The sequence below is a fragment of the Natator depressus genome, chromosome 2 (assembly GCF_965152275.1).
Source record: "Natator depressus isolate rNatDep1 chromosome 2, rNatDep2.hap1, whole genome shotgun sequence".
NCBI lineage: Eukaryota > Metazoa > Chordata > Testudines > Cheloniidae > Natator > Natator depressus.
The window spans coordinates 106,800,413-106,811,248 of NC_134235.1; positions in this window are offsets into that span (position 1 = coordinate 106,800,413).

Here is a 10,836-nt window from a genome sequence, read left to right on the forward strand (position 1 = left end):
CTGTGCTTGTCTATCTGTTCTAGCAGCCTAGTCGTTTATTCTAGTCTGGTACGCCCACAGCAGAGATGGGAGTGGGGAGTAGGAGTGTCCCTATTCTCAACACATGATCAAGCTTGGTGTCACTTGCTGTGAAAAACACAAGAAAATGTGCAGAAAGATACTTTGGTTCTGGAGCATCAGCTGCTATGTCTGTCATGGTAGAATTTGTTACTTTTACCTTTGTTCTAGTTGCATTTGTAAGTTTGGTATTTGTTAAACTTTGAGCAAATGAGTTATTGTGGAAAAGTTCTGGTTTTCTGTCCATTTGTATCTTTACTAGGGACATCAATCCTTCTACTGGTGAATTTCTAAGACTCGGCAAATTTATACATGAATTATTATTGTCATGTTTAGTTTCCTTTAAGAGATTTTTTTTTGGTGTCTGAACAGCTTTCTCAGCCATCCCATTTCTTTGTGGATATTTTGGCAAGGAAATTATATGCATAAACTTGTAGGACTTAGCAAATTCCTGAAATTCAGTACTTGAAAAATTAGGTCTGTTGTCATTCCATGCCTTCCATATTGTGATTTGAGTATAAGCTATGCTTATACTTCATAGCTTGGAAATTTCCATAAATTTAGAGTGGTATTCAGTTTAAAGTAAATAGATTTCTAATTTAAAGACGTCCCCTCCCCTATCCTCGGCCATTGTCTTTCTGGGATTTTCTAACCATTGGCTCTTTTATTGTGCTCTTCAGAAGTGACTACACGTATCACAATGCACTAGCCTGTTTGTCAGCTAAGTACTCATCCCAAATCAGACATTTTCTCCTATCCTTTGCTTGGATTTTTCAATACTTAGATGAATGCTATGCATTTCAGAAAGCATTTTTTTCTCAGCACTGCTAGTAAAATAATTTTTAGTAAAAGTTGTCCTCAGTTTGGCATCTAACTCTGTTCTTAGTTTAGGTCACAAATATTCAGCTTGGTCTCTTCCTGGTTCAATTTAAAATTCTGCTCATTTTGAAGTAGTAATAGGTATATGCCTCACTCAGTAAATTTCATATTGTATCACTATCACTTTCAGGTGGTGTTCATTTGTTATTGCCCTGCTAACTGTGATCACTCTGTGTGGTTTCTTACCTGATTTATATTCCACATGAAGGTCTGGGGTAAAATGTTCAAAAGTGCCTAAGTGACTTAAGAGCTAGAGGGATGGCTACAATGCAGTCAAGGGGTGTGATTGCAGCACATGTAGACATACCCAACCTAGCTTGGGTACCAATAGCAATGAAACTGTGCTAGTATGGACTTCAGGGTGGGCTAGCCCCCCAAGTATCCGGGGGTCACGGATGGGCTCGTGAAGCCTGAATAGGGTTGCTTTCCTGAACTGGCTCTTAAGTGATTAAGTTGCATTTAAAACAAACAATTGAAGCTAAATTCATGGCTATTTAGATTTTAGTCTTAACTAGGGGGCTGGGGAAATAATTCACCAACATATTGGTAAAAGAATTTGAGGAATTATGTCACATTTTGGGGGGAAAAAAGACCTACAAATAATTTTCCTCTTTATTCGCCCAGCTCTAGTCATGAATATAGTCGAATCAAAATTCACTTTTGAATGTTCAGGATATACACAAAGAAGGTTTTGTTCACTTGGCTGTAGTCAGAACACACAGGAGACAACTTCTTTTACTATCTGCAATGTTATTTAGTAATACTTGGATTTAAAATAAGTTGTAATAATTACTTGCCTTGTACTTGTGTTTTATTATCTGAAGTCCTTTACACAGCAGTCAAAACCTCCTACTTCCCCAGAAGAACTGTACCAGTGTATTTGAGCACTGTCAATGCAAAAATATGGAGCATTTTAAAAATATGCATAAAATAAATTGAATTTCATATTAAAATAAATGTTACAGGAAATTATGCACTGATTGTATGAATCGTTTTCCTATTTAATTCAATAAAAAACTCCACCTTTTAATTCACTTTAAGTTGCTACAGAATTTCCAGTTTGCTACTGAATTCAGCATCTGAGAGCTACCAAAAAAACAGCACTTTGCTGCAGAATTTAGGACTGGCTTGCTACCACAGAGCAAATAAGATTTACAGACAAATAAAAAATGACAGGTCAATCCACCAAAGTGCTTAGAGTCTAAGGCCAAATATTTACTCTCTCAAGTAGTCCTTACTCACTCAATTAGTTCCATTAACTTAAATGAGGCTATTCACGAAAGTAAGAGTTTCAGTGTCAGGTCCCAAACTGGGCCAAACACAAGAGGAGACAAACAAAGGGGGTGGGGTGCAGTGTGGGTAATTAAGGGAAGCACAAAGGTTACAGCTATAAGAGGTCGTGAGATGTGTCTCTTTTGCATATGGATCTTGTATTTCCTCTTAATATGTTATTAGATGTACCATTTGAGAGGAAAAAGCACATCAGCAGGCCAGTGGTGGTGTGGTGGAGGTCAGTACTGCAAAGCTAACAGAATGAAGGGATAAGATCTGCAAAGAGGTGTCATATTTTAAGGTTTTGCTCACTCATGTTTATTTTTATGTGATTCATTTGGCTTCTAATCTGCGTAACCCCTTCTGATATTCTGGAGGAAAGCCACTGATCAGTTTCTTAAGGTAAATGTAGGGTTACTGATTTCGTTTTCAAAGTTTCCTTTCAATTTATTTAAAAAAAATTAAATTGGTACTGCCAAATTTAATGACAAGGCTACCCCGCTGAGTTTGGAGCCCAGAAAGCTATTGTCTCCCTGGTCTATGTATCCTAGACTGCGCTAATGTTTCCTATAATGATACTAATAACCAACCATCAGCAATAAATGCCTTGTCATCTCATTGTCGCACCCAGCAATAGCTAGAGCAGTGATACTGACAAATGAACCTGCGTAATCACTTTAGATTTCTTTGTTACATTTCACAGTGTGAAGACAGCTTCTGCTCAGCACGTCACAAAAAAACAAACAAGAGCTATTGCCGTCTCCTCCATCAATCTCTGCTTATTGTTGTCATCCACATCCTTGCGCAGCCCTGATTCCACCAACCACCTTCCAGCAAAAGTAAAGTCAGTGGATTTTGGGCGGAGGGGTGTGATTAGGAGGAGGTGGACCTTTGATTTCTTTCTCCCACTGTTCCTTTATAAACAATTATTACCAGGAGACACTGAAAAAGGGAGAGAACTGGAGACAGGGTGAAAGTAAACTTTCTGTACTTTCTAAGGCTGTTTCACATGGAAAGAAAGGGGCTCATTAAAATCCAGTCGAGTCTGACATTTTCCCTTTTACCTTTTCAATCTTTTTACAGTTTCAAATCATTAACTATCAGCATGACGCTCAAAGGTAGCTCTAGCCATCTATGAAACAGTGACACATTTGACAATAATGCTTTTGAAGAGCTTGTCACATCCTCTCCCCAAACAAGTCTCATTAATGCTTAGACTGTCTTTCGTTTCTCCCTGCTTCTTTTCTCCTGATTTCCCTCTAATTAGCTTGTTTTTTATGCTCCCTTGTTCCACAGTTTGAGCTTAAAAAAAAAAAGGTGGATGTCATTTCCATGAACCCCAGGGCCAAGTTAATCAGCAGAATTAATGACTCGATTACTCATTGCACTGGGGGCTATGGTGCTTATCTTCCCAGCACCCAGTGTTCTCCTCTCCCATGCGTCTTCAGTTTGCTTTGACAAATGTAAACTTTTCCTCTCTTCTACAAGCAAGCCCCTAGATCCAGCCAACACATGGAGGTATATTTTCCTAAGAGTTTCTCTCCAGCCTGCAGGGGCTATGACGACCCAAGAGGGCAATCTGGGTGTGCTGCTGCCTCCCTCTACTGTCTGTGCGCTCTTTTGCAATATCATGGCATTCTGTAGCCAGGACCTCGGTTCCGATTTGTAGGAATGCTGAGCACCCACAGCTGCTTTTAAATTCAGCTTGAGGTATAGGTACTCGGCATCTCTGAAAAGCAGGCCCATCGTACTTTTCTTTTTCAACGTCGTTTATAATCATTAACCAATTAATTCGCACAATATCGCCGTGAGGTTGGTAAAGAAGTATCCTCCATTTTACAGAAGGGGAAACTGTTCAGAATGGTTCTTGCCAATGACCACAAAAGAGCTCATTGCCAGAGCTAGGAGCAAAGCATCAGAGTTCCTTGCTCCAATTTCTGTGTTCAGAACTGAGTGCAAGGAGGTAGGGTACAAGCATAATCAGAACCTTGTTTTCCTTCTTTTTAACCATGCTGTGTGATTCCCACTGTCTTACAACAGCATACATTTTAATTTGATCATGTGTCATTTCTCATTGTGGTAGAGTAGCTGCAGTGCAATAGAAATAAAAGTTACAGGGGTGGGGGATCGGTAAAGGTGAGGGAGATGGGTTACAGCTAGGGTTCCTCTAATTGTTATAGCAGAGCAGTCACCTGGAGTGAAACAGAGGATTTCCCTCTCTTGCTGTCCTATGGAGAGTATCAATCTGCAATCAATCGGGTAGAAGACACTTTGAATTTGGAAGCGAAATGGCCCTGCTTGGCTGTTCCCACCCAAAAGTGCACAATGGTATGAGAAACCAAGGAAGCTGTGGGTGAAAGGAGAGCAGCAGCCTTTTCTGAGGACAACAATGATAAGTAGGAGAATTCCCAGGCATGTTGATTAAGGGTAAAGTCTCTTGGGAGAGAGCAACTCTAAGGGAAAAGGTCCCTAAGAACTTCAAATTAATTGAACAACCAACTCCCTGCATGTTTTACTACAGGGTTTACGTCAAGATTCTACCACATGACATTTTGTAAACTCAGTTTATCTCAGCCCTACCTACCTGGGCCTACCTTTCTCTTCTGCAAATTAAGGGATCACATCTGGCTACCCCAGCATAGAAGAACCAATGTGTTAAGAGCCACTCAGAATTTAGACTTACTCTCCCTAGAACACCAGGCTGTTGGGCTGGCTATCATGCTCAGCAGGATTGCTGAGTCCCAAGGGAACATTGCCAGCCAGATTGGCCCTCTACATCCCTCTGCATGCCACCTGGCATCTGGCAGCAGAAGGGCTGGAGGGAAACACAGAGTGCTCCATACAGAAGCAGGTGTAAGAATTCCTGCTGAGTGTGCTTTTCCCCTGGGCTACATTAAGCCACATTGCCTGCATCTGCCCTATGCAGGCAGAATGGCTCCAGGAACTTTTGGTTGGCTGCGACCACAAGTGTCTTCCTTCCATTCCTTTCACCACCCCCACCCGACCACCCCCAAGCTAAAAACCTCTGGGAACCAAGAAAAATGTCTCTGTAAACAGTAATTATTTGAGAAAGATTGTTTGTAGTTACCTGCTCTGTTTGCACAGGGAAAAAAAATAGTTACGTATTGGTTGGGTAGCACTGTGGAATGACTAGTTTCTTTTGCTCTGGATATCTGGGTTCAAACGTACTAGAAGGGTTGTCCAATTTGACCTGAATACAAACACACTGTGTGCTTTCATACATGCCAGTATGATTGGCTGTTGCTGCTGAGGAGATGCTCCAGGACAGAGAATAGTTGGCAGGTCGGGACTGAGGCACGCTGACAGAGCAGCATATGGAGTTTACACAGCACCTGCCTATATTGTGCCTGGCCTTAGTCAATGTTCTGTCTCACACTTTCATGAGCACCTTATTGAGTCAAAAGCAGATAAAACAATAAAGGGTTTGCTTCTGAGGAGATGTGAGCTTGACCAGGCATAGCACTCTGCAAGTCACGTTTGTTTCACAACGTTTTGCATGGAAATTTGCATGGTTTTGTTCTACATTATTTTTGTAACTGCTTTACTCACAGTTTTAATAAAAGTGCTTTGCTATTAGTGCATACCAGAATGCATGTTTTTGATTTGCCATCTCTCTCTCCCCTCAGAAATTGGGGCAATTTTTGTACTAAAATTGACAGTTTTCATTATAAAAAGGAAGAACTTTTGCTTGAAAAATTGGCATAACTTAACTAGGTTTTCTGGGAGAACAGCCCCATTTCCTTGTTAGTAATGAAATATGAAAAAATAATCACCTGAAGTCATTTTACAATTTATGTGCAAAGTGTTTTAGTGCCTCATCGTGCACCATTGAAGTCAGTGGGAGTTTTACCATTGACTTCAATAGGAGAAGAATTTAGCCCTTATCAAGTGTAATTAGAGGTGCTATGGGACAAGTTTGGGGTAGGGGGGAAATCCTGTCCCATAGGGCCCAATCCTCCAGATAGAAGATAGAGGAGGGTCCTGAGGAAACAGCACTGAATCACAGTTATATTTTCGTTTACACAAAAAGCAACTATATAAGGCCTGTTTCAATTATTTTAATACTTCAAAATAAATAGGACCCTAAGGTCCCCTTGCATTTGTCCCCTCTTTATTAGGCTGCATCCCAACACAACGTGGACACTGCCTCTGCATTAGGGACAGGGACTTCTCTCCATATAAAGGTGCAGTACCCAGACAACAAGTCATGACAGATACGAGCTACTTACACCGTATCTAGTAGTGCTACCAAGCATGATACTTTATTTCCTTCTAATCTAGAAAAATTGAAGAAAGCTGATGAAGATCAGTATTGCAGGCTAGTCGACCAGCAAGAACACTCTGCCAGGCATACGTCACAAGGCTAAGAGCAGCTGGCTATGAGGGATACTCTTTTCTCAAACACATTTCTGTGTCTTCCACATTCGAGGTGCTCAGTTACCACTGTGATGTGGTTAGGGTGGACTGGTCAGACAGCACGCTGTCTGGCCCTTGCCCTTAGTGTCTGCTAAGTGCAGCTCTTAAGCATACTCAAATGAATCACTTCTGCTGGATGGCAATAATATAACTGAGAATCATTAAAATGGCTGCTTCAAATTTCATATGCATTTACAAAATCTCTTATAGTAGCCACCAGAGTCAGTGACTAAAGTTATAACACTGTGGAGGAGGGACATAAACTCTTGTAACTCTGATCCATGTCATGTGTCTGGGTCTGGGAAATAAAGACCAGTCTCATGTCACAACTTCAGTACATTAACTTCTTCCTGTATCCACCCCATCATGTCCACCTTCTCTCTCGCCATATTCAACAAGTCTAAATTCAGTGTCCTGTATTCGTCCCTATCCCACATTCACTTCCCCCGCTACTTGCCTGGGCGCAGGCACACACAGATGCATGCAGCACTGTGTTCATTTTCCTGTGACGAAAATGTGTTTCCACAGGTGCTGAGCAAAGACTGTGCTGAGCTCTATCAGCAAAATTTAGCAGCCTGCAGGATTAAGCCTTTAATCTTCATGATCAGTATTATAAGTGAATTCACTGCACACGCAATTCCATTCTGCACATGCAAAATGAATAACCGGGCTTGCCAACAGAAAGAAAGCCCTTTTTTTCTAATTTACAAATTAAGGTTTTTAGACATGCAGCCAGTAGCTGCCAAATTCTGCTCTCCAAACTACATCAAATTCTGCCAAAACATAAAGAAGAAAATGATAAAAAGCACTGGATTAAATTCTATTTTCAAATATATTAAGTATTCAGATAGTTCTCTTATATTCCTGCTTTAGAATAATGACAAGCAAGGGTATAAGCAAGTATACCATACACACCGCTGTGCCATGCACACTGCCTCATACAGTTTTTAATTTCCTTTGGGCAACATTTCATGCCGCAACTGGATGATTCTTTTTGTTCTATATCAGACACTGCACCTGCTGTGTTAGCGATCAGATTGTATGCAGTGGCGTGTCTATCACAGGAGATTCTGAGTATAATGTGGCAAAGGGCAACAGATTGGCCAATGTGTATGCCAAATGCCAGTCACACCCATGACTGCAGAAGAAATAAGATTCTCCAATTAAAGACACGGCTATCAGCTTTGCATAGCTGAGATACAAAATCTGGACAAAAATTAGTTCAGCACAGAAAAAATACAAATGCCAAGGAAGTTTTCTCCCTTTTCCTTAACCTAGTATTTGTTGCATTCTATTAGAGTCAGGCAGATTCTTCATGAATGGCCCAGCGCACTCGAGCCGTTGGGAGATGGATCACAAACGTGCGAAAAAGCACAGAATCTGATTACAGATTCTGCTGTAATCACTGGCAGTACCAGGGCCACCGCAAAGCTGCAGATGTCCTCACGTTAAGTATTGCCCAAGCCAGCTGCGGCAGTAGCAGCGGTGGAACGTCAGTTATATGGAAGATGGGGATTCATGAGGCACCTCTTAGGCAGTAACTCCCCCAAAGTTGGTGCAGATCAGGCAGGATCATGGTGTCCTTTTCTAGGGTTCAACCCAGTGCCTAATGAAGTCAATGGAAAGACTACCACTGACTTCACTTGTCTTTGGATTAGGCCCTTTCAGTATATTCTGCCACAAATACTACAGAACATGAATGATAGTCGCCTTAAGGAACAGATATCACCACACTGTGACTGGTGAAGAGAGATCCTGGCATTAGCAGTTACAGGGGCAAAGGTGATCGATGAGCTAATGAGGATGAAATCTGTAAGAGAAAACTGAGGAGCAACAAAGACCAGGCTCAGTATTGCCAGTGATTCACCACACATAAATGTATTTTGCCACTGTAGATTTCATGCTTTGTTGTTTCAGAATCAATAGACTAATATGACTAAGCAACCATTTCCTCCTACCAAAAACTGAACTGACCTGAGAGATCATATTCCATTTTATTTTCTTGCTCTGTAGCTTGAAAATGAGTGTCGGTTTGGAATCCAGTGCTTCTTTATAAATATCTTTAATATGCCATAAGTGCTTCCAGCAGTAAATATAGCAGACTAGAGATAAATTTGGCCCATCACATTTAACCATAAGGAACTGAATTAGGACACAGGAGACTTCACAGAATTCCACTTATCTGCCCCCCAAAAAGCCATCAGAATAATTTTTCTATTTTAACACTCATACCTGAAGGCATTTAGGCACTTAAACAAAATGTATTGAGTACTAAAAGCAATTTAGTCCCCAATATTTGCATTTTTAATTCATTGTAGATTGTTATTTCTTTGCACACCTATTGGTTTAGCCATCTACATGTTTATCTCTTTTCTTTTAGCATATGACTGAGTTCTTAATGATAATTTAAATACATACGACTGTTTTCTCTTCGCACCTATGCACCTTATTATTTATTCTTGATCTCCCATTTTCCTGTAAGTTATTGCTTGTAAAATATTTTAAAATCAATAATTCAGCTTAAACTCCCTTTAAAAGAAGGAAGAAAACATGAGGGGCTAGATCTCGCTCACTCAGTCAGACTACATGTATGGATAATACGTGTATGAATAAGGAGAGCAGGATTTAGCCCAAGAACATGCTACACCAGGGTAGGGACAAAAAAAAACAACATTCACACACCCACCACAACCCCCCTGCACATGTACACTAAACAAAACCAGGCAAACTTATTAGTGGACTCCTCTCCTGGTGTTAGTTAACAAAATGCCTTCATTCTCCTATCAAACCCCTTAAAAGTAATAGTACAGTCAAGGTTTCAGTGCCATTCTTCTAAGGTCTTCCTTGGGATGCACAAAGAGGGGAATCCCGAGTAGCAGTAGAGAGGTTATTTTACCTCTGCATTTGGCACTGGTGCAACTGCTGCTGGAATACTGTTTCCAGTTCTGGTGCCCACAGTTCAAGATGGATATTGATAAATTGGAGAGGGTTCAGAGAAGAGCATGAGAATGATTAAGGATTAAAGAACATGCCTTATACTGATAGACTCAAGGAGCTCAATTTATTTAGTTTAACAAATAGAAGGGTAAGGGGCAACTTGATTATAGCCTGTAGCCTATAGCCTATAGCTCACTCACCTTATCTCTTTAATATTCTGGGACCAACACGGCTGCAATAACGCTGCATATATCAAAATCCTTAACGGTAGTGGCACAGCCAAGATTTCAGCACTATTCTTCTAAATTCTTTCTTGGAAACAAGGACGTCATTGTGGCACCAGAAACCTGCCTGATGTTCTGAAGTCTTTCCCAGAAATATTGCCTCCTAGGAGAATTGTTTCTGGAAGTGGCATCAGTGGTACCCCATGTATGGTGGGTCTGCATGTGTCCATACTATTTTGGAATGTGTGTAGTTATCAGTGGGTAGTTGAATTGCTTTCATTACAGTCTAAGATTTAGTTTACACTATAGAGTTTTGCTAGCATAGTTATGTTGACTAGGAATGTGAAGAAAAAAATCACACCTCCAGGCTGACACAACTGTGCCCGCATAACCTCTCCTTTTCACTGTCTCCTCTCTCTCTCTCCCCTATCTCATATGCTCATTTTCAACTACCAGCTGAACTCCTAGTGCCAGACTCACTGGTATGCTCCCTCTGCTTTCCACTGCTAGCCCTCCTAAATTCTCTCTACGCCCTGCATCCTCTGTCACTATTGACAGTATTACCATCCTTCTGTCACCAAGCTCTCTAAGTTGGGCATCATCTTCAACTCCTTCCTTTCTCCTGCCCCACACATCCAGGCTGTATCCAAATCTTCCTTCACAATGTTGCTAAGATCTATTTCTTTCTGTCCAGGCAGTCAAAATCGTTATCCGTGAGTTATCTCCCTTCCTGATTGCTGTGACTTCATCCTCAGCCCCTGCAGGTCCATACAACAGGCGGCAGCCAGCGTCCTCTGCTGTCCCTCACCACTCTAAGGCATTGACTCCATTGTCTCCCCTTGTTCCACCACATCAAGTTCAAGCTTTTAGTCTTCACCATCAAGGCACTTGACAACAACTCTAGTTGCCTACTCTAATCTGTTCCCTGGTCTGCCACCCACCACCTCCTCTGCTTTGCCAGGGACGCCAGCTTGCCCCATTTCTTGTCACACAGACATCTTAACACATTCTTCAGTGCTGCCCTTACACA